At 43.7% G+C, this 23,077-nt stretch overlaps 1 protein-coding gene across 1 annotated transcript in view; it reads left to right on the forward strand.

Moving 5' to 3' along the window:
- Window positions 1–2,365: 2,365 nt before the first annotated feature.
- CDC42SE2 (CDC42 small effector 2) overlaps window positions 2,366–23,077 on the forward strand; it is a 110,587-nt gene continuing 89,875 nt past the window's right edge. The window contains exon 1 of the mRNA XM_066615919.1: window positions 2,366–2,462. The gene's annotated coding sequence lies outside the window, so the exon portion shown is untranslated. The remainder of the gene's footprint in view (window positions 2,463–23,077) is intronic.

Below are 23,077 nucleotides of genomic sequence, written 5' to 3' on the forward strand. Positions count from 1 at the left end.
GCTTCTACCTGTGCAAACTATACCTCTCAATCCATTTTTGTCTGGGGGGAAAAATGTTTCCTTTCATGTGTTTCTGTTTCACCTCCATATATCTCCTGCTCTAATTTGTGTAGACAGCTGTACTGTGCTTTAGCATCAAAGTCTCTGACACTGATGAGTCTCTGAGCAAGGTCTCTGACACCATACACTCTGAGCTGGATGGTGATATGGAATCTTCAGTTGATCAGGGACTAAACAGTTTGCTGCTAAATTTCTGTGAGGGAAGAAAAGTTGTTGGTTTGGCTGGGATTAAAACCTCCCACAGGTGCAAACTGAGCATGGGGAATAGGTTCCAGTGTATCTGGAAACTCAGGGCCCAATCCTATCCAATTTTCCAGTGCTGGTGCAGCCACACCAATGGGGCAAGCACTACATCCTGTGATGGGGGTGGGCAGTAGTCACAGAGGCTTCCTTAAGGTATGGGAACATTTGTTCCCTTACCTTGGGGTTGTGTTGCGGCTGCACCGGTGCTGGAAAGTTGGATAGGATTGGGCCCACTCAGAGGGCTGAGAGACAAGGAGACTGAATGAAGGGTGCAGAGTAGGGCAGGGGTGCCCAAACCCCAGCCTGGGGGCTACTTGCAGCCTTCAAGGACTCCCAATGTGGCCCGCAGAGAGCCCCCGGTCTCCAACGAGCCTCTGGCCCTCCGAAGTTTTGCTGAGCCCACACTGGTGTGACAAACTGCTGTCAGCATGAGGGCGACTGTTCAACCTCTCATGTGAGTTGTGTGATGAGGGCTCCCTCCACTGCTTGCTGTTTCTGCTCTGTGATGCTGCAGCAGCAGTGAAGGAAAGGCTGGCCTTGCTTTGTGCAAGCCCTTTTATAGGCCTTGTGCTATTGCAAGACCTTCTTTCATTCATATAAGGTCCATCTCTAATACATTCATTTATGTAAATTTATTCAAATTTGAAATGTAAGTTAATTCTTTTTATTCCTGGTCCCCACACACAGTGTCAGAGAGATGATGTAGCCTTCCTGCAAAAAGTTTGGACACCCCTGGAGTAGGGAATGAGCTGAAAGAGAGGAATCCACTGGTGGCTTGTGGAACAGGGTAGAGGATGTAGGTAATAAGGAGCTCACCAGAGAGGGGCCTCTGAAGAGCCCCCTGTAGGCTAAACGGGGGGGGGGGCCTTAGCCTTCAGGGGGCTAAAGGACAGGACAGGCTGTATTGCTGTGGAAGGTTCTAGCTAAGAAACAGGGTTGCTCGAGGAAGTGGTTGCTTGCTACCAGACTAGACCCAGATGGGGAAATTCTGCCACAGCTGTGGCTTCTACTCTCTGCAGCATTTTGCTACTTGATAACCCTAAATGGACAAGGAGAGTTTAAAAAAAAAAATCAGTGGGAGTGGGGGAGAAGAAATGGCTGCATGTGTCACATGTTGATTTGAAATAGCGAGCCAGTTCCTCAGCTGGAGGCTTCTAAGGTTGCAGTTGATGAAGCAATAAATGGCAGCCTTCGCCACAAGAAACCCATTTGGGCATATAAATGTATGTCCCCCAATCAACCTAAACTGGTTGTTATGGCTCTTGGGTCGTGTGGCAAGCTGACGATATGAGAGGAGGAAGGCTTCTGGGGCACAAGCCCCCTCTCCCAGTACATGGCAATTCCTGGGGAAGCTGAAGGCAGCTATGACAAATTAGCAGGGCAATCCTAGGCATGTGTACTCAGAAGTAGGTCCCATTAGAGTCAACGGGGCTACTCCCAGGAAGGTGTGTCTAGGATTGCAGCCTTGGAGCCTCATCTTATGCATGTCTACTCAGAAGTGAGTCCCCTTAGAGTCAATGGGCCTTACTCCCAGGAAAGTGTGGATGGGATTGCAGCCTTAGAGCCCCCTCCTATGCATGTCTACTCAGAAGTAAGCCCCATTAGAGTCCATGGGGCTTACTCCTAGGAAAGTGTAGACAGGATTGGGCTGTGAGGCTCGCAGTGCAGACACGCGACGACCCCTCCTTCTTTCCAGCCTGCCTCCCCCTTGCCGGCTTGACAGCACCCTCGCCTGCGGCTCCTGTTGGTGGTGCGCTCTCTGCCCTCGGGGTGCAGGGCTGCTCCTCGTCCCCAGGAGCCCGCCCGCCCCTCTAGGGGCAGATTGCGCTCGGTGTCCTGGGCCTGGGCAGGTCCGCCCCTGCCCTCCGGCTGCGGGGGACGGGAGGCTGCTGCTCGTGCTGCATCCATCTGCTCTGCTGCCACCCGGGCAGCGCCGCCGCGCTTGGGCACCCCGCGCAGGGGAAGGAAGGGGCTGCGAGCCGCGCGTCGTCGTCACCGCCCTCCCTCCCAGCCGGCGTAGGCTCCGCACAGCCATCCCCCGAGCTGCGGGGAGGGGACTCGCCCTCCGTGCAGCAGCCGGAACGGAGGACGGCAAGACGGTGCAGCAGGAGCCAGACAAAGGAGGAGAGGGACTCTCCGCGCTCTCGCCGCCGAGGGAGGTGAGCCGCGGGGGGCCAGGGCTGCCTTCTCCGTGGCTGCCCGGGAGGGAGCCCTTCGCTCCCCCGCGCCGCCGCTGCGCTCCCATCACCCCCAAGGCTGCTGCAGCAGGCGCGGCCGGGAGCCTCCTCGCAAGGCGAGCCGGCAAGGGGGGGTCCGGGCTGGCCCCAGTCGCCGCCTGAGGGAAGGGGGGCTCGGCGGGGGGGAAGCCAAGGCCTGCCCGGGCGTGTGTGGCAATGCAGCAGAGGCTGTCCTGTGCCAGCCTGGGGGAAGGGGGAGGCTGCTGGGGGAACGCGTGGCTTGCTGCAGGCGTCCCCCCTTCCTGGAAGGAACCTGCGGCAGGGCACAGCCTCGGCAAGAAGAAGGGTGGATTGATTTTGTGAGTGTGTGTGAGACAGAGAGAGTGTGACTGACTGACTAGCCAGTAATGTCGTCAGGAGCAAGGAAGGGTCTCTCAGGGGCATGCATTAGGAGGAGTGGCTGCACCTCAGCCATCACCGACATGAACCAAGACCCTAAAAATGTTGAGGGGTGTGTGTGTGGTTGTGACTGTCTATGTTTGTGTCTGGGGTTGTCTGACTAGCCAGTAATGTTGTCAGGAGCAAGGAAAGGTCTCTCAGTGGCACGGATTAGGAATAGTGGCTGTACCTCTGCCACTGCCTACAGGAACCAAGACCCTAAAAATGAGCTCTTTACATATGTTGAGGGGTGTGTGTGTGTGAGAGAGAGAGAGTGAGGTCGTCTAACTAGGTTGTCTAACTAGTGAGGTAATGTCATCAGGAGCAAGGAAAGGTCTCTCAGTGGCATGGATTAGAAATAGTGGCTGTACCTACAGGAACCAAGACCCTAAAAATGGGATCATTACATATGATGAGTTGTGTGTGTGTGTTAAGAAAGTGGTTTGTGCAATCTTTAAATCCTGCAATTGGCTGGCAAATATTCAATCAAGAGGGGCCCCCCTTTTTATTCCTCAGTCCTCTTCCCCTTACAACAGCAAATCAGAATATTAACAAATCAAGGCCATGGCTTTTTCTCATGTGATTGGAGAACGAGCAAGAACATCATTGCATTTTATTTTCTCTTCTTTTCCCTCCCTCCTTATTTATGATGGCTCAAGATGCCAGATTTGCTCCCTCCCACTACAGTACAGGTTTCCTTGCTAGGATACAGATGCTCCTACAAGATGCATTGCTCTTGTATTGCATGCTGTCCATTGCTACCTAAAAAATGGACAGAACAGTCTTTTTGCAAGGAGCATCTTGCTCTTAGCAGTTGTGAATAATTTAAAAATTGCTGGCTCTGGTTAAACGTGATAGATGAGAAGGAAAGAGAAGGCAAGTAGTTATTAACAGGTTGTTCAGTGCTAGTATTTCTTGTGCTGAAGGACAAATGGAGGCTTCTTTACTTGTGTGTGTTTTTTTCCTTGGGAGAGAGGGTGTGGTGGTGGCTCAGTAATGCAGTACATGCTTCTCTCAGTGTATGTAGAGAGAGAAAAAAATCTCAATCCTGCTTTCTGTACGTTGCAGGGGGAAGGGAATTGTTAATTTGTGTTTATTTGGAAGCTTCTGTTGTCAAAACATCTGCACTCAGATTGTTAAAAAAAATTACAGGGAAATTGCTTACCAGAATTCATCAATCCTCTCCATAAAATTCATTGATGAACTAGGGTGCACTGTGATTGTAGTATTTCATAGATTGAGTTTGCTTAGGTTAAATATGTTAATTATAAACCATGGTGCTTTTTTTTTTTTTCCTCCCTATAGGTGGTTTTAAACCATTAGCATACCACCACACTTTAAAGCAAATCTGATTGTACTGGAAATTCTTTAATATTCTGAATTTTGCTTAGACTGTTGATTTCCTCCAGACTGTAAAATGTGTATGTTTTGGAAATGGTCAATTTGCAGTAAATATTAGGGTGATGCATGCTTTGAACTGAATGTGATTTTAATGGCTGACTTTCTTTAAAGTGGTATCTACATTAAAAAAATAATAAAGATACAGGAAAACTTCAAAGAATTAATGAGAAGATACATGTTGCTCTGATTTTAAGAACTAAAAGCAATTACTGTGAATGGTATTGATCTAGATATTTCTAAGTGGTGAATTTATGTTTGAAAGAAGCAACTTTTTATCTTGAAAGGGCTTGGGCAGTTCTGAATATCTTGATTATACCAATTTTAAGACTCATTCCCTGATTATGTTTCTATATATGTGGATCCATACAAAGTTTCAGGGCAGATGTACTTTTGAACATGAACTTAGCTGTACAAATATATGTGTACTTATTGATTCCCAATATACCCACCAGGAAGGTGTGTTATCCTGCATTTATTTCTCAGTGCTTATACCAAAGATAAGAAAAATATATTGATGTGGCTGATCTCACACATTGGACCTTATGTACTCAGAAATGAAACCTAGGAATTGACCCTCAACTTAAGTAACTCATCAGGTAGCACTATATTAGTTACACTAGAATAAGGTGTTTTAAAGTCCTGCCCCCCCCCCCCATGAGCTTCCACAGAGTAATTAAGACATGATGTCTGTTGTTCTTCTCTTATCCTGGGACCAAGCAAAGCTTTAAAGAAGGAGCTTGATAGGCTCACTTTGGGTATTAAATCCTCAAAATGAACACCAGAGAGGCAAAAAAAAAAAAGCCTGTCCTATCAATTTTAATGTATAAAAACTTGCTTCTAAATATTAGTTGTGCTGTGCTGTGCTTGTGCACCTGACTTTGTGGCAGCTACACCTTCAACTTACCATGTTGCTGCACTGTTTCCAACTGTGTGTTCTTTTCTCTCCTATGCTTTGTATAGAATGGATGCACTGCCTCTGTAGCTAACACAGAAATATTAATGTATGCTTTCACAGTGGTGCAACATCCGCCTTTAAAAGGGGATTGGACAAGTTTCTGGAGGAAAGTTTCTGGAGAAAAAATCCATTATGGGGTACAAGCCATGATGTGTATGCACAACCTCCTGATTTTAGAAATGGGTTATGTCAGAATGCCAGATGCAAGGGAGGGCACCAGGATGAGGTCTCTTGTTATCTGGTGTGCTCCCTGGGGCATTTGGTGGGCCGCTGTGAGATACAGGAAGCTGGACTAGATGGGCCTATGGCCTGATCCAGTGGGGCTGTTCTTATGTTCTTAACATCCTGGTTTCAATTATATGAATTTGAAGGAAGGCTAACAAGTCAGGGTGCTGCACTGATGCAGCACCTGTCTTAAATGTTCCCAGCATGGTTCTTCAGCAGCCCGGCTTGTGACTGGAAGAGTGTAGAATATTAATAGTCAACCTTAGGTTCTGGTTTGTTTTGAGCTTTAAGGGCAAGATGTTTTGCCTTCCTGTTATCTCACATTCTGCCACCAAAACAGCCACCAAAACAATTCACCTCTCTTATTGCTTAGTTGCATAGCACCTGAAACAAGAACAGTCTGTCTTACTTTCAAAGGCCTGCATTTGTCTGCTTTTGGGTCTTGATGTATCCTTGCCGGTGACCTTTGCTCACCCAGGGCTATCATTCTCAGCGATCCAAAGGTCTTCTGCTATTTTTAATAGCCAGGTCATTCCTCTCTTACTGTCCCTTATTCCTGGAACCCACACCTAGAACGTTTGCTAGATGCCACCTCCCCCCATTCAAATTCCTTCTCGGAAAGCACCTTCTCTGTCAAGCCTGTGACACAATACCTTAATCCTAATAAACTAGCAGCACAATCCTATCCATGTCCCCCAGAAATAAATCCCATTGTGTTCAAGGGTCTTATTCTCAGAAAAGTGTGTATAGGATTGCAGCCTAAGCCTGTGTTTGTGTCACTTAACCGAAAGCGTATTCTTTCGCTGTTTTCCCTGACACTAGTTTCTCCATTATAGTGAACTGCAGATTGTAAATTTCTGAAGGACCTTTTTTAATTTTCTGCAAAATGCCACACACAGTTATGTTGCTGTATAAAATAGTAGTCGTAGGATGTTGTCATAAATTTACTGCTCGGCATATTTTACCAGTTCAATTCTTATTCAGTTAATGGAAGCTTATAAGCAGATAATCAATATTTTATAACTCTCCATACATCCATATAGTCTTGTTTAAATTTTAATTATTCAAAGTTATGCACTTACATGTTGGTCTGTTTCTCCTTAATTTCTGTTGCTCAGTATCTATTATTAAAAATGCTGCTGAGATTCTAAGTATTCTCCAGATCTTAATTATTCTACAAACTTTTGCTTTTAGCATCTGTCTTGTTATCTTACTAGGTTTTTACTGCCACTTCCTCCTTTGCCCAAACAGGCTACCGTTGTTGAAGATAAGTGTTGAGGTGTGATAAGGCCTCAGGTTGTGAAATATTTACATAACTGACAGCCCAATCCTATTCAACTTTCCAGCATTGATGCAGCCATGCCAATGGGTTGAACGCTGTATTCTATGTTGGGGGGGGCAGTCCTGGAGACCTCCTTAAGGTAAGGGAACATTTATTTGCTTACTTTGGAGCTGCATTGTGATTGCATTGGTGCTGGAACGTTGAATAGGGTTGGTCCCTAAGTAGTTTTTTAATCTCTCTAAACAGTAGTAGTATTCACTTGAAAATGTAACCAAATATTTCTAGGACTAGGTCAATTATTATTAATATTATTATTACTTGCTTATCACAGCTGCCCATTGTTTAGCTTGACTTGGCATTAATTAGGGTTGGCATTAATTAGTCGGGCCGCATCCAGGGGCCTAGGACGTCGTAATGTATTTACAAATTATGTGTGCTGAATCAAGCAGGGTAGCTTTTTGAATTATTATTATTATTGACAGTAACTTGTCTCTTTGATTAAGAATTATGTATGCCATTGACATGCGATATTGTAAGTGGCTATTAGAAGAACAATCCACAGTCCAAAGTAGCATATTAATCTGTGGAACTTTTTGCCGTAGGATGTGGTGATGGCACCTGACCTAGGAGATTGGACAGATTAATAGAGAAAAAGTCAATCACAAGTTACAAGCTGTGATGACTCGATGTAACCTTTGGGTTTTAGAGGTAGCCAATCTCTGAATGCCAGATGCAAGGTAGTGGTAACAGGATACAGGTATCATGTTGTTTTGAGTGCTCCCAGAGGCATCTGGTGGTCCGATACAGGAAACCGAACTACATGGGCTCTTGGCCTGACCCAGCAGGTCTCTTCCTATGTACAGTTCGATACTTGAGTCCAAAATAGGATGTTGTCCTATTTCGATCAATAAATGATGGATATATGTATTGCTTTAGTGGCAAATTTTTGTGAGACAAAAAGCTCTTTCCTGGCTTCCCTGCTGCCCGTGTGACTTTCTGTGTGGCATCCCCAGGCCTCAGATTGCCTTATAAGGGCATAAAAACGTCACTTCCTGTTTCCTAAGAAGTAGCTTTTTTTTTTTTTTTTTTTTGCCCAAAATGGGCATTCTGAGGGTGGGGGAGGCCACACACAACCTCCCCAACCCTCAGAAAACCCTCTGGATATGACTGGAGTGCAGCTTCGTCCAAGTTTGGAGGGTCCAGGTGCTCCCCTGCAGGTTTGGAGCCCATGGATGATGGAATCTACTGTTAACGAACCCAGGGATTGCATGGGGCCACCTGTATCAGCATTCTTATATTCAATTCCTTTCCTAACAAGCTCTAGTACAGAATTTGCCTTTTTCATCTTTGCTGCACACTGAGTTGTTGTCTTCACTGAACTGTCCACAATACCTAGCTCTCTTTCCTTCTAGTCTTTGTCGGTTCAGACTTGTCTGAGTGTATGTGGAAGTCCAGACTTCTGGCCCCAGTGCTTGTTTACATTGAATGCATCTGCCACATTGTTGCCAGATTACCTAGATCCTTTTAAAGCTCTTCACAGTCCAATTGAGTTTTCACCATCCTGGATAATTTGATGACCTCCTCAAACTTGGTCACCACTCCCCCTGATTCAGATGTTTTATGAGAGAGGTGTCAAACATAAGGCCCAGGGGCTGGATGCGGCCCACAGAAGCTTTTTATCTGTCGCTTAGGCTCTCAGCTGCTGAGCAGTGCTGAGGTGTTACTGCTGAAAGGGCAGCCTACATGAAAATTGGGCTTTGCCGTATCTTGAAAGATTATCAAGATTTGTGTATTTTCGCTTCTGTCATTTGCAACTAATGAGTTCCTAAGTGAGAAAAAGTGGTGCATATTTTTGGTTATAACCAGTTTAATGACATCACTTCTTGCCTAATGACATCATTTCCAGCCCTCAGAAAGCATCATGAATGCTATTCGGCCCTCTGTATGAAATGAGTTTGACACTCCTGGTTTATGAACAAATTAAAAATAGTAGTGGTCCCAGTACAGATAGTTGAGTGACTTAACTTCTGCCCTTTATGAGACTGCCTCTTTTCTTCTTAATTTCATCTGGGAAAAATACAGAAGCAGACAGATTATAGGAAGGGAATTGCCCTGAAAAGAAAAGTAAATGTGAATCTTCCCTCTGAAATCTGGTCCACTTCTAGTGAATAGCTTTGTCAGCATTACAAGGGTTTAGTTACAACCAAAGCTGGCCATTCCTTTTACCAAAAAAATACAGTCCTATGCCAAGAAAACCCCAATGATCAGAAATGAATCAGATCATGCAATTTTGCACGTATTTGCTTAGTGTGCATTGTCTGTTCCCAATATAATACATATTGTTGAAGTTAAAGTATTTTGTAAGAACTAGATAAGAAAGATGTGCTAGTCCCTGAAATCCAACCTCTTGATTTCTAAAAACTTGTGTCACGCTTTCTCAACCTTCAACAGGTATTGCAGTATAACATCTTCAAATTTCTTTTCACAGCTATGAAATCTAAAAACTTAGGCGTTGAATCTGACAGTAGTTAGCTGTTGGGAAATCCTATTGATTTCATTAGGACCTAAGCAAAAATAGCTAAGCAGAAAGTTGCTGTCTTAAAAAAAAGGGGGGGGGAACCACTTGAGATTCTCAGCTAGCCATCTATCTGTAGCAATGTGCAAAATGCAGTACAAGCAACTTTGCCTTGATTCTGAGGCTTGTAAGTAATTTCATAGCACACCCCACAGCTAGAGAAAACAAGCGGTCTTGTGGCATTTCAGTAATTCTGACCCCACATTGCTTGTCAGAGCTCTGCTATAGCCTGCTTTGCTTGAACTGTCATTTTGTGAGCAAAGGCTGCATCTTGTCATGACAGCAAGTCAGCAGGAGCTTTTTCAACATCTTGACATGGTATTTTTTGTTTATGACAAGTAAAAAAGCTAATTGACTTTAGCAGAGGGGAAAGGGCAGGCTAATAATAAGAGGAGAAACAGTAACAGTCTTCTCATTCCTCTAATTTTTGGCATTTCTTAAAACGGTATGCTTTTCTTGCTGCCATAGAGAGTCCTTAATGGTAGATCATGTGCAAGTGTCATGGTGAGTACAACTACACAGCATTTACACAAATAGAGACCATAATAAGCACTGGGAGCATGTCATGGGAAATAGATTGTGAAGACAAATAAATTAACCTCTGCCTTGCAAATGAACAACTAATTGTGATAGGGGCTGTTGCTTAGGATGATAGCATTTGGCTTCATTTTAAGATGTGATCTCCATCACTGTCCCGTCATTCTTTCCTACCTTGGTTTGTTGTTACAATCCAAAGCCCAAAGATGGCTTCATTTAATCATTTTGAGACCAGATCAATGACTTCTTCAGTACTCTATTAACCTTATTTGTATTAGAATTTTAAATGAGAATTGCATTGACATCTTAAGCAGGATGGCTGCTTTTCAGTGGAAGTGATTAACACATCAGACTTGGAAGTTTGGTCTGAGGTTGATGCTTCAATGATATGTCTTGAAGAATATAAACAATTAGTTCCAGTGTGCACTTACACACAGTTGATAATGTTGCTTAATGTTATTCACACACACCCCTTTCTTCATACTGAATTTTTTTGGGCTGAATTGGGGGCCACTTATCATGGTGGCAGTTGCTCACAGTTTATGCTGTTCCTTATATGACCCACAACAGATTTCTAGGCTTATTGCTAGTTGTACACTCAGACTAGTTATGAAAACCTAATGGAATCTTGTAGACAGAGTCTATGCATCTTGGCTTGGCTTACTCATCAGCTGGTTGTCACTGACTTCTCACTACCCCTGAGTTCTCTGCATATGCCACGAGACTTGGTAGAGAGCCTGGGTTCCACTTCCTTTTGCACGGAGTTATTGCAGAAGGCCAAAGCAATGCAAGTCTCTTGTTCTGTTTATGCCATCTGCAAAAGTCGGTGCAAAGTAATAATGTTTGGGATCTCTTTTGACTTGAAGTGAATGATTGCTAAAACTGTTTCAAAAGCGGCTTCAAATTTGGAAGAACTAAAATTAAGTTTGATTTCATGTGTGTTTTACTATGATACCCTTGAACAAAACCTGCAAGATATTAAAATTTGAACAATTTAAATTTTTAAAACTATGTTTGAACATTATGCCCATTGTTTAAAACTTCCAAGTGTGAACATGAAATCAAACTTCTCACTTGAATTTGAAATCTGAATTATTTGTCTGACACATCAATCTTCTACAATACACGCACACATGCAGAAATTTCCATATTGTACAGTTATTGCTTCTTTTATAGAATTCTTCTAGCTGTGTGTTCTGCATATGTTAAACTCTGAGCCCACCCATGCATTCAGCAGTCTCCTGTCATGCATGTAACTTTGAATGAGAACCAGAGAATACACATGTAAGTGGTTATGTGGCTAGACTCATCCATTCAGCTCTTTCTGTGTTCTATGGATTGTGTGAGCATATTTGCATAGGTGTTTAAGCCTTGGTTCTCTTTAAAGGCTAATAAATGCAGTGGAAAGAGCACATGAGTATAATACTGTCTTGCTATCTACCAGATGTATAACCTGTATGCACGATCCATTTCTGAGCTAGCCAAGAATGGTAATATATGTACCAGCCATATGCTAAATCTGTGAAAGAAGCAGTACTAGTCTTAAAGATTGGTTCAAGCTAAAGGGCTAGCTGCCTCTGCTGTTTCCTAGCAGCAATTCATGAATTCATACCTATGCTTCCATGTTCATACAAATTATCACTAGAAGAAAATAATTGATAGTTGTGACTGTGAATGTCCTGGGACAGAAATTGTTTCCTGTGTGCAGCCACACCCTGAGCTTACTCCATGGGGACAAGCTTTCAAATGTGAACCAGCCTGGAGTTATGGTGATTGAACAGAATCATTTGAAGAGGCAATTGAAACAGAAGTATCTGTATTTAGAACTCAAATTAACACATTTGATCACATTTACCAGAAATTGATTATAGATTATGGATGGACTAAAATATATGTAATTATTTTCATAGTTTTATATACTGCATCCATGTGACACTTTAATGCACTGGCAATTAACGTTCTTTTACACTGTATTGTAGTACTGTTGACTTCAGTTCTCACTTTGTTTCCTCAATTTGACTGGGACCAGCCACATTTATATATAACTTGCCACCTTCTCTAGCTACTTCATGCATCTGTTGATGTAAGTTTTATGCAAAACCTCCATCTGCAAATAGAACAGTCTTTGAGGTGCCCAAACATTTGTTTGTACAGGTTGCTGCTACATACTAACGTAGTTATTTTTCAGGATTAGATAGCCTGTGACAGGGATCGGCAACCTTAAACACTCAAGGAGCCATTTGGACCCATTTTCTGGAGAAAAAAAACCTCAGGAGCCACAAAACCCTTTTGACATCTAAAATGAAGATAACACTGCATATGTAGTTTTTTTTAACTTTTATGCTCTTATAGGTCTCATTTTTATAATGTAGCCCCCTCTTGTAGCTTTTAGTTAGTTTTGTCATACATTCTTGTCCTGTGTTTTCAGACACCTGGTCCTCTATGGTGTTTTGCCTGATTCCAAGGCCATTCTCTGCCTGGAGAACTAGGCCCACTTTAAGCAAATTAGCTCCCCTTCTTTCCCCCAACAAATGACCCTGGTTCCGTCCTGCTGGATCCCACCTCCAGGGTAGCTCCCCTGTTCAACCTGCAGAGGTCCTCTCTCCTGCCAGCAGCCTCCCACCACTACAGCAGACCCTTGGTCCTCAGCAGGTCTTGGGCACAGCAGCCACACTTCAAACTCCAGTGTCTCCAGCAGTCCATTAGTCATAAAGTCAGTCAGAGCATCCAGGGCAGAGTCCAAAGTCAATAAGCCAAGTCACAGTCCAAGGTCAGATTCCAAAGTAAGTCAGTCAAATCAGAGTGTCAAAGTCAATAAACCCAGTCAGCCTGCACTCCTTCTCCAACCCACACCCCCTTCCTGCCTCAGGTGTTCCTTATATCCCTGAGGGCTCTATTGCCTTCAAGTGGCTGCAGCTGTGCAGCACACTCTGCGGGATGCCCAGGCCTGATCCTTAAAGGGGCCACTGCTGACACCACATCTACCTCCTCACCAGATCTTCCAGGATTCCAATACATATGGCGGTTATGACATCTGCTTATGGATACTAAAGAACTCCCCCCACCTTCCAGAGGCAACCTGCTGGAAGGAAAAAAGGACACAGACTCCAGAGCTGGGGAAGAGAAGAAGCCAGAGCTGGGGCAGCCACAGGCCAGCTTCTGCCCTGCCTGCCTTTCCTCCATCCCTCCCTCAGGCTGCAACCCTCTCCACAATATCCTGGGAGTAAGCCCCATTGACTACAATAGGACTTCTGAGCAGACAAGTTGGTTGGAGCTCTCAGACTGCAGTCCTCTCCACACTTTCCTGGGAGGAAGCCTCACTGACTACTTGTGAGTAGACCTGCACAGGACAAGGCTGAGGCTACAGCCCTCCATGCCTTCCTGGGAGTAGCCCAGGGACTACAGCAGGGCTTGCTCGAGAACAGACCTGCCGGGCTCCCACCCCTTGAGCAGGCTTTAAGGCTGCCATCCCAGGCGCCCTTTCCTGGGAGTAAGCTTCATCTGCTGTAATGGGGCTTACAACTGAGTAGACACACATGGGAGCAGGCTCCAAGGCTGCAATCCCAGGCACCCTTTCCTGGCGTAAGCTTCATCTGCTGTAATGGGGCTTACTACTGAGTAGACACACAGGATGTCTCCTCTGCTATGGAGGAAAAGCCTCCCCTTGCACTGAGTGGGGACCTGCTCAGGGAAAGGCAGGCTGCAAGGGCTCGCAATGGCTGAGGAGGAGGGCGTCCTGCTGGAGAGTTGGGGAAGGGAAAAACAGGGAGCTTAAGCCTGCAGAGTGGGCAAAATTGAAAAGGGAAACCAATGCCAGGCAGGTGGGGGTGAAGGGAGAGGAGGGCAGTGAGCTCAGGGTGTGGAGGGAAGCAGCCTGCCCTCCCAACACAGGTGCCTCTTGTCACCCTCTTTGCCACTTTCACCCGAGGAGCCGCAGCAGACAGCTGAAAGAGCCACATGCGGCTCCAGAGCCGCGGGTTGCCGACCCCTGGCCTGGGAGGTTCCATAGGCTTCAAGATGACTGGTTATCACTTGTTCTAAATCTTATCTATCTTCACAGTAAAGTACTGTACTTGTAGTGGTGCTTTAAGACACAAGTAGGGATAAAATATTTAAATCGCTGCAACTATTTTAGGGCAGAACAATGAGACATTTGTTTTCTCTGTGTATAAAACAGAATCCAAAGACAGCAAGCCATTTGTTCATTGAATAAGTGGATGTTGCATGTGCCTTCTAAACATACTAAAGCATTATAAAGATATGATTATTTTACAAATCCTCTTTGAGGATGAATTGCTTTCTCCCCTCACCTTTCCAGCTTCAGTTTTCTTAGTACCTCAGATCTGTGAAGTGCAAAATGCTTCAGAGAAGGAGAAAGGGTGATGATAGCTATGATAAGTGTCACAAGGTGTGTGGAAGGAGTTTAATATTCTATGACACCCATTTTCATACAGATGTGAGTCTATCATGTATATGTCAAATGAAATTGGAAATTATTTCCCAAATTGACATCTTAGAAACCATTGGGTTAGTCCAGGGGTGTCAACTCGCTTCATACAGTGGGCTGAATAGCATTCAGAAGTGGACCAGAAGTGACATCATTTAGCAGAAAGTGGTATCATTACACAGATGATGGTCAGAAATAAATGCTTTGTCTCATGTAGGAACCAATTAGCTGCAAGCGACAGAGCGAAAATAAGTACATCCTGACAATATTTTCAAGAAATCGGCGAGCCTAATTATCATACTGTGAGAACCCAGTTATCACATATACCTGCGGTTCTCAAACTCTCAGGGGTTTGAGGACCGCAGTAAGTGCCTGTGTGGGAGCAGGGAAGGCAGCGACACAATCCCCAGGATTGCGTCGCTAAGTGGGCTGCAGGGACTGGCATTTACTTACCAGTCCCTGCAGCAGCCTCCTGCGGGTGCGGGGAGCCCTGCATGACCCTCTGCAGGGCTCACCGACCTTCAGGAAGTGAAAGCAAAGCGATTGCGCCCTGCCTCCGCAAAACCAAAAGTTGAGCATGATTGCTCTGCTTTCACTTTTTGAAGGCTGGGGAGCCCTGTGGAAGGTCGCACAGGGCTCCCTGCACCCCTGGGAGGCTGCTGCAGGAACTGGTAAGCAAATGCCAGTCCCTGCAGCCCCCTTAGTGACGTGATCCTGGGGATTGCGTCTCTGCCTTACCCTCACTCCTTAAGGGGAAAGAGTCCAGGGCCTTCAGGCTGGGGCATCGCAACACTCCAGTTTGAGAAGCCCTGACATATGCCATCCTTTCAGCAGCGCCACTTTTGCAAAGGTGTCAATTTGCAGTTCAGCAGCTGAGAGGTGCTCTGGAAAGCAATACCTTGACTGAAGCAGTGCAGTTGAAAGGGCAGTCTGTGTGATAATTGCACTCTCGTTATGTGTCCCCCCATAGCGTTCCTTGCCTTTTGAGGCCTTCCAGAGTCTTGTTATGTTTGACACCCCTTGGTTAAACGATTAATTGTTGTGCATGTTTATTAACAGTTTGTATTTATTGAGCATAGTCTTCTTTTTCAGCTGTTATATGAAAACTAGCTTGCCCATGAAGTCATTGTATTTGTTCAGTATTTTCTATATTGGTTATAAATTTTACTGTTTTATAAAAGAGAATTTCTCATCCCAAACCCACAAATCTCTTTGTGCTCTGCATTCCCCAGTTGATATGACAACTTCCCTCTATAGATTCAAGAAATTCAATCCCGTTAAAACCATTGTTTAGTCATAAAGGTCTAGTTTAAACCTTATATTTAACGTGCAAATGACTAAAGAGGTCTTGCACTGATGTAGGTCATTTTGAGTATGAATCAACCTTGATATGGATTAAAAGTTTTCAATGTAGGCAAAAGTTACAAATGTGCAAGACAATGCTAACTGTGTCTCTTGTTCATTTCTTCTAGTCCTTCAACCTAGAACAAATGCATGAAATTCTTTGAAATGATTGGGTTAGAGATAGTCTAAATAAAGTAAAAAATTTTAGCTTCATAAACACTGTGCCATAATCCTCCCAAATGTTAATATTAAAATAAACATTTCTTTAAGAAGAACAGAACTAAGTAAGAATAACCAATTCCTGAGCACTTCATCTTTCCTGTTATATCCATGTTGCTATCTGCATTTGAATTAGTATTCCTGTCTGAAAACCCAATAAGAACTTTCTGAAAGGAAATTGGTAGCATATTATCAATTAAGTGGATAAAGTTTCTATTCATAAGAACATAAGGACAGCCCCACTGGATCAGGCCATGGGCCCATCTAGTCCAGCTTCCTGTATCTCACCGTGGCCCACCAAATGCCCCAGGGAGCACACCAGATAACAAGAGACCTCATCCTGGTTGCCTCCCTTGCATCTGGCATTGTGGCACAGCCCATTTCTAAAATCAGGAGGTTGTACATGCACATCATGGCTTGTAACCCATAATGGATTTTTCCTCCAGAAACTTGTCCAATCCCCTTTTAAAGGCGTCCAGGCCAGACGCCATCACCACATCCTGTGGCAAGGAGTTCCACAGACCAACCACACGCTGAGTAAAGAAATATTTTCTTTTGTCTGTCTGAACTCTCCCAACACTCAATTTTAGTGGATATCCCCTGGTTCTGGTGTTATGTGAGAATGTAAAGAGCATCTCTCTATCCACTCTGTCCACCCCTTGCATAATTTTGTATGTCTCAATCATGTCCCCCCTGAGGCGCCTCTTTTCTAGGCTGAAGAGACCCAAACGCCGTAGCCTTTCCTCATAAGGAAGGTGCCCCAGCCCCGTAATCATCTTAGTCGTTCTCTTTTGCACCTTTTCCATTTCCACTATGTCTTTTTTGAGATGCGACGACCAGAACTGAACACAATACTCCAGGTGTGGCCTTACCATCGATTTGTACAGTGGCATTATAATATTAGCTGTTTTGTTCTCAATATATTTTCTAATGATCCCAAGCATAGAATTGGCCTTCTTTACTGCTGCCGCGCATTGAGTCGACACTTTCATCGACCTGTCCACCACCACCCCAAGATCTCTCTCCTGATCTGTCACAGACAGCTCAGAACCCATCAGCCTATATGTGAAGTTTTGATTTTTTGCCCCAATATGCATGACTTTACACTTACTGACATTGAAGCGCATCTGCCATTTTGCTGCCCATTCTGCCAGTCTGGAGAGATCCTTCTGGAGCTCCTCACAATCACGTCTGGTCTTCACCACTTGGCAAAGATTGGTGTCGTCTGCAAACTTAGCCACCTCACTGCTCAGCCCTGTCTCCAGGTCATTTATGAAGAGATTGAAAAGCACCGGTCCCAGGACAGATCCTTGGGGCACACTGCTTTTCACTTATCTCCATTGTGAAAATTGCCCATTGACACCCACTCTCTGCTTCCTGGCCTCCAACCAGTTCTCAATCCATGAGAGGACCTGTCCTCTAATTCCCTGACTGTGGAGTTTTTTCAGTAACCTTCGGTGAGGGGCCGTGTCAAACGCCTTTTGAAAGTCCAGGTATATAACGTCTATGGGTTCTCCCGTATCCAGATGCCTGTTGACCTTTTAAAAGAATTCTATAAGGTTTGTGAGGAAAGACTTACCCTTACAGAAGCCATGCTTATTCTCCCTCAGCAAGGCCTGTTCGTCTATGTGTTTTGAGATTCTATCTTTGATGAGGCATTCCACCATCTTACCCGGTATAGATGTTAGGCTGACTGGCCTATAGTTTCCCGGGTCCCCCCTCTTTCCCTTTTTAAAGATCGGCGTGACATTTGCTATCCTCCAATCCTCTGGCACCGTGGCCGTTTTGAGGGACAAGTTGCATATCTTAGTCAAGAGATCAGCAACTTCATTCTTCAATTCCTTAATAACTCTTGGTTGGATGCCATCAGGGCCCGGTGACTTATTGATCTTTAATTTATCAATGAGGTCTGAAACATCTTCTCTTTCAACTTCTATCTGACTTAATTCCTCAGTCAGGAGGGGCTGTTCGGGCAGCGGTATCTGCCCGAGGTCTTCTGCCATGAAGACAGGTGCAAAGAACTCATTTAATTTCTCTGCCATCTCTAAGTCTCCTTTTATCTCTCCTTTCCCTCCTTCACCATCCAGAGGGCCAACTGCTTCTCTGGCGGGTTTCCTGCTTCTAACATATTTGAAGAAGCTTTTATTATTCCCCTTAATGTTGCTGGCCATGCGTTCCTCATAGTCTTGCTTGGCCTCCCATATCACCTTCTTACATTTCTTTTGCCACAGTTTATGTTCCTTTTTATTCTCCTCATTAGGGCAAGACTTCCATTTACGGAAGGAAGCTTCCTTGCCCTTTACAGCCTCTCTAACTTGGCTGGTTAGCCATGCCGGCACTCGCCTGGATTTAGTGGAACCCTTCTTTCTTTGCGGTATACACCTCTGCTGGGCCTCTATTACTGTTGTTTTAAGCAGCCTCCATGCACTCTGGAGAGATTGGACTCTTTTTACCTTCCCCCCTTTTATTCCCCTCTGTCCAAGGAGTTTCTGTAGCCTCTAATGACAGACAGAATTTTGGCATAGGGCTGGTATTTTGCCCCAATCCCTTGGGTCACGTGAAGGTAGATGTTACTGCAAAATATAGTGGTTTGAATTTTCCATCAGCCCTCTTGCCTTATATTCAGGAATTGACTGTTTAATGGACACTATGATATCCGATAATTACTATTTACAAATTTATTTACAAAATGTATATTCTGCTTTCTCTCCCTGCTGGGCACTCAAAGTGGCAATAATTATGTTTCTTATATTCAGCTCTCTCTTTTGCATTATTTTGTGTGTCACTTCTCCATGCCTCAATTCTCATGTAGCTACATGAAATCACTGTGGGTAGAGACAGGAACAGCCCTAATATGAGATACAGTGAAGTTTTTTTCAGAAGAGGTTGGACAGTAGTTAAAGGTTGTCATATTTCATTTATTCTTATATCTTTTACTGGTGGAGGATACTATTTCAGTGTTTATGTACTGAAATGATCCTGACCAAGAGTTTTCATTGTCTAAGTTAGCGGTTCTCAAACTCTCCTGGATTTCGAGAACCTCTCTAAGTATTTGTGGGTGTGGGGAATGGTGGCAATGCGATCCCCAGGATTGTGTTGCTGCCGGGGACACAAGGACTGTTTTCAATGTTATCTGTGTCCCTGCCGGCTTTCCTGGGTTGTGGGGAGCCCTGTGGAGCCCTCTGCAGGACTCCCCATGGCTTGTAAAAAGCAATTGTGATCCACTTCCTGAAGTGGGTCATGATTGCTTTTTTACTTTTTACAAGCTGCGGGGAGCCCTGCAGAGGATTCCATGGGACTCCTTGCACCTAGGGAGGCTAGCAGGGACACTGGTAAGTTTGGAAACAGCCCTTGTGTCTGCAGTGGCAGCGCATTCCTGGGGATCAAGTCGCTGCTTTCCCCTGCCCCTTAAGGGCCAAACATTGAGGTTCTCAGGCTGAGGCGTTGCAACACCTCAGTTTGAGAACCTCATGTCTAAGTTCATCCAAATGACTGTTTGGAAAACAGCTTTACTATGTGATCCAAGTTTGAAAAAGTTTTTTTTAAAACCCATAATAAGGCAAATTAATGAATAAATACTTCCAAGGAACTACTTTTACGATTGCCTGATTCTTAGGTGTTTTCCACTAGAGGTGTTCAGGTGTCTCGCTTAGTGGATCATCTGGCATCAAGTGAACTGTGGAGATATTGATATGCCAGAGGAAGATGGAAAATTAAAACAAACTTGTTTTAAATACCTGCATTTTTAATCACATGTGGAAAAATTACTATTAGAGTGGCATTCCAAACATATATTGCTTTATGTATAGTGTCTTGAATTGGAAGGTGATTGCAGACAAAAATGTATTTTTGTGTCAGTTAAAGAACATTTTAACCATTTGTACTGGAAGATTGTAACCTCTAAGGCCCCAGTCCTATCCAGTTTTCCAGTGCCGGTGCAGCCACGCAAGTGTGTTGTGCACTGCATCCTGTGGTGGGGAGACAGTCAGAGAGGCCTCCTCAAGCTATCGGAACTTTTGCTCCCTTACCTTGGGGCTGCATTGTGGCTGCACCAGTGCTGGAAAGTTGGGATTGGGCCCTAAGTCAGTAACTCCTGCAGTATCAGAAATAACTGGTTTTGTGTGAAAGTTCTATCCCCCCTGATTTTGTATCTGCTGAATTTCAGTTAATCACAGCTTTTAAAAATACTGTACACATTTTGTTTTTGGTTTGTTTTGTAAAAACAGGCTGGGTAATTTCCATTTGTATTTTTTCCCTGTTGCAGTAAAAGGTAAGGGTAGGTTTGCAGTTTGGAGGAGGATACTGCAGCTGGTTTTTAACAGTGGCTGTTTTCCAACTCTGCAATTAGGGAGAATGAGCCCATGTGGTCCAGGAATTAGTTCTGGATCTTAGAGGCATGGATTTAAACTGCATCTTTGCCATGAATTTGTGGTGTTGGCTTCAGTTCCCCATCTATAAAATAGGAAGTGTAACAGTAAGAAATCTCACATAATAGTGATGGTGAGTACTAGGCACTTTGCAAATTTGAAAAAAAAACCCTGTTATAGACATGATAAATTGCCATGGCAATGATGGCAGCGAGTGATTGTATCCTCTACTTGCTTGCTAGACCAGCTGCTCATGCTAGAGGTATGTGCAGGTGAGAGAAATTGGTAAATATTTTTGAAGGTTGGTATGGTAATTTATATTTTACTTCTCTGGTTTTTCATTTATTGTACCTGTGGGCCTACCTATTTGGGCAAAAGAAATTGGGAGTTTGAAGATTAGCTGAACAGATAGATCTCAAATCTACTTATTTATGCATTTTCATACATTTCCCAGGACACTTGCTTACCATAATATATGTAAAGCAAACATGTTGATAGTTTAAGTATTGGAGTACTGTAAGGCTGATAGCTTAGTTCTAAGACAGTTTCTTCCTATCCTTTAGAAATACATGTAGCTTTAAGATATCACAATTTTAAGACTATACTGTTTTATGCTCAGTATGTGTGTATTTTTTTAAGGCTATTGACCACTTGGTAATTACTACTTCCTGTATGTAGCATAACTGCCCTTCTAGTCATTCTTGCTGCCCTAGCATTGGGGAAAAAAACAAAATAACTCACTCGGACTTCATAGCTCTTAACATTAAAATTGCTATAGGTATAGTACTTGCATTGTCATCATGTATACTGCAGCATTATCCTCATTTGTATAAACAAGCTATTGTACTGCTGCTTCAGACATTCAAGAGAGCAGGCAGTGTCAAATTATATATATTTCCTCAAGAGATAGTATTCTGTCTCTAGGCTAGCTACAGTGGGAGGGACTGTAAGTCAGTGGTAAACCACATGCTTTGCATGTAGAAAGTTCCAGGTTCAAGCCCTGACACCTCCAGGTAGGGCAGAGAGAAGTTCCAGTCTGAAACTGGTAAAATGCCACCAGTCAGTGTAATAATACAACTAGATGGATCAGTGGTCCGGCTCAGTTTAAGGCAGCTTCCTATATTCCTAATGCTGAAGCTTAGTATGCATTTTGGTGGACAGTAGTTAACAGAAAATTCTAAATGCTCTTATATCTCTCATTCAGAACTTAGAACCTACCATAAAATAGGTTTCAGCACACAGCAAACCCGCACCCATGCACCCCTAAGATGGAAATGTTTGAGTTTCCCCTTAGTGTTCTTGAAGCAAGGTTGATGGAAGGGGAGTCTTCCAATGACAGCCAAGAACTTGTATATGCTTGCTGAATGGAAACTGTATCTGCATACCCAGATTGAAAGTATAATTGGATGAGAATTGCACACACTAACATGTGTAGTTAATGACTGCACAGGGTCCAGTGTGGCTCTTCAGTATTACATACCTGTATATAGACTAGGTTAGTTAAGGAAGAAACCAAAGGAAGATTTGGTTAGTTAAAAACACCCTTGATATCCTGCTCTTTTGCAACAGTAACCAGAGCAGCATAGAAATAGAAATCCAAACACAATCTGAAAGCAACCAATTAAAAAAAACAATGGACCAGCAGCATAATAGAACACTGGAAAGAAGCAGATATTAAACCATAGGGACAGCTGTAGGTCAAAAAAAGAGAAAGAACAGGCATCCCACATAGCAGCTGAGGAAAAGAAATTACAGTACCTTCCTATGTAGCAAAAGCCATTCTGAAGAGATGTCTTCATTTAGCACCTGAAGGCATTGGCTATAATGGCTATGTAGCCTTCCCTAGGGAAGGCATTCAACTGAGTTAATGGCACATCCATGAAGGCTGTGCCCCTTATGGGGCACCTGCCATGCCTTAACTGGTGAGGAAATCTAGAGCAGAGGCTCAGATGTAGAAGAAAGTGCTCCCTAAGGTATTCAGGTCCCAATCCATTTAGGGCTTTAAGCACCAGCACCTTAAATTGAGACCAGTAGCTACTATAATTAGCTGTTGGAGATCAGTTAGCTGTGATATATGTTCTAGTACCCACAGTCCAAACAACAACCTGGCAGCAGCATTTCCATAAAGGACAGTTCCAAGCAGAATGAAGGGTTACTGTCAAGCTGCTGACTTGATTCTTCTAGTAACATGCAGTCCCTGAGTTAATCCCCCAACCAATGGTACATATTTCAAATCTTGTGCCATAAAATGAGGGTGCTTGTTTTCTTGTTGAGAGGAAAAACTATGCAGTTCATGTACATCAGTAAGAAAATACATTTGTAAATATTTTCTTATGGTTCTTTTCAGAATGTCATTTAACATGATTTATGGAAGCAGTGCCTCAGGTACCTAACCTACTGTCATAAAGATTAAACATGATATATATTTTCTTCAGATGTTGGTTGTACCTTTTCATGCATCTGTTGTCTGGTTGTAATATGATTCATTCATCTGACTTGTATAAATTTGGGCAGGTATCATTTTGAGGAACTTTAAGAACTCTCTATTTTTCAGTGCTGATATCTAGTTGGAAAGTTATCTCGGCCCATAAAGTGTACTGAAGTCACTTTCATTTAGATAATGTGTTGTGCTTTTAACTGCCAAATTGAAGAGAGATCTCTTAGTCAAAGCACTTTGGAGTCTGAGCCCCTATGGAGGGGATGGCTCAAGTTTAATAGCACTTTTCATAATAGAAGTGCTGGCAAAGTTTAGTTTAAAATCTGCTATTCATCAATTATCCTTACTTTGACTCTGGAAAGCTATTATC

Source organism: Tiliqua scincoides, chromosome 2, assembly GCF_035046505.1.
Source record: "Tiliqua scincoides isolate rTilSci1 chromosome 2, rTilSci1.hap2, whole genome shotgun sequence".
NCBI lineage: Eukaryota > Metazoa > Chordata > Lepidosauria > Squamata > Scincidae > Tiliqua > Tiliqua scincoides.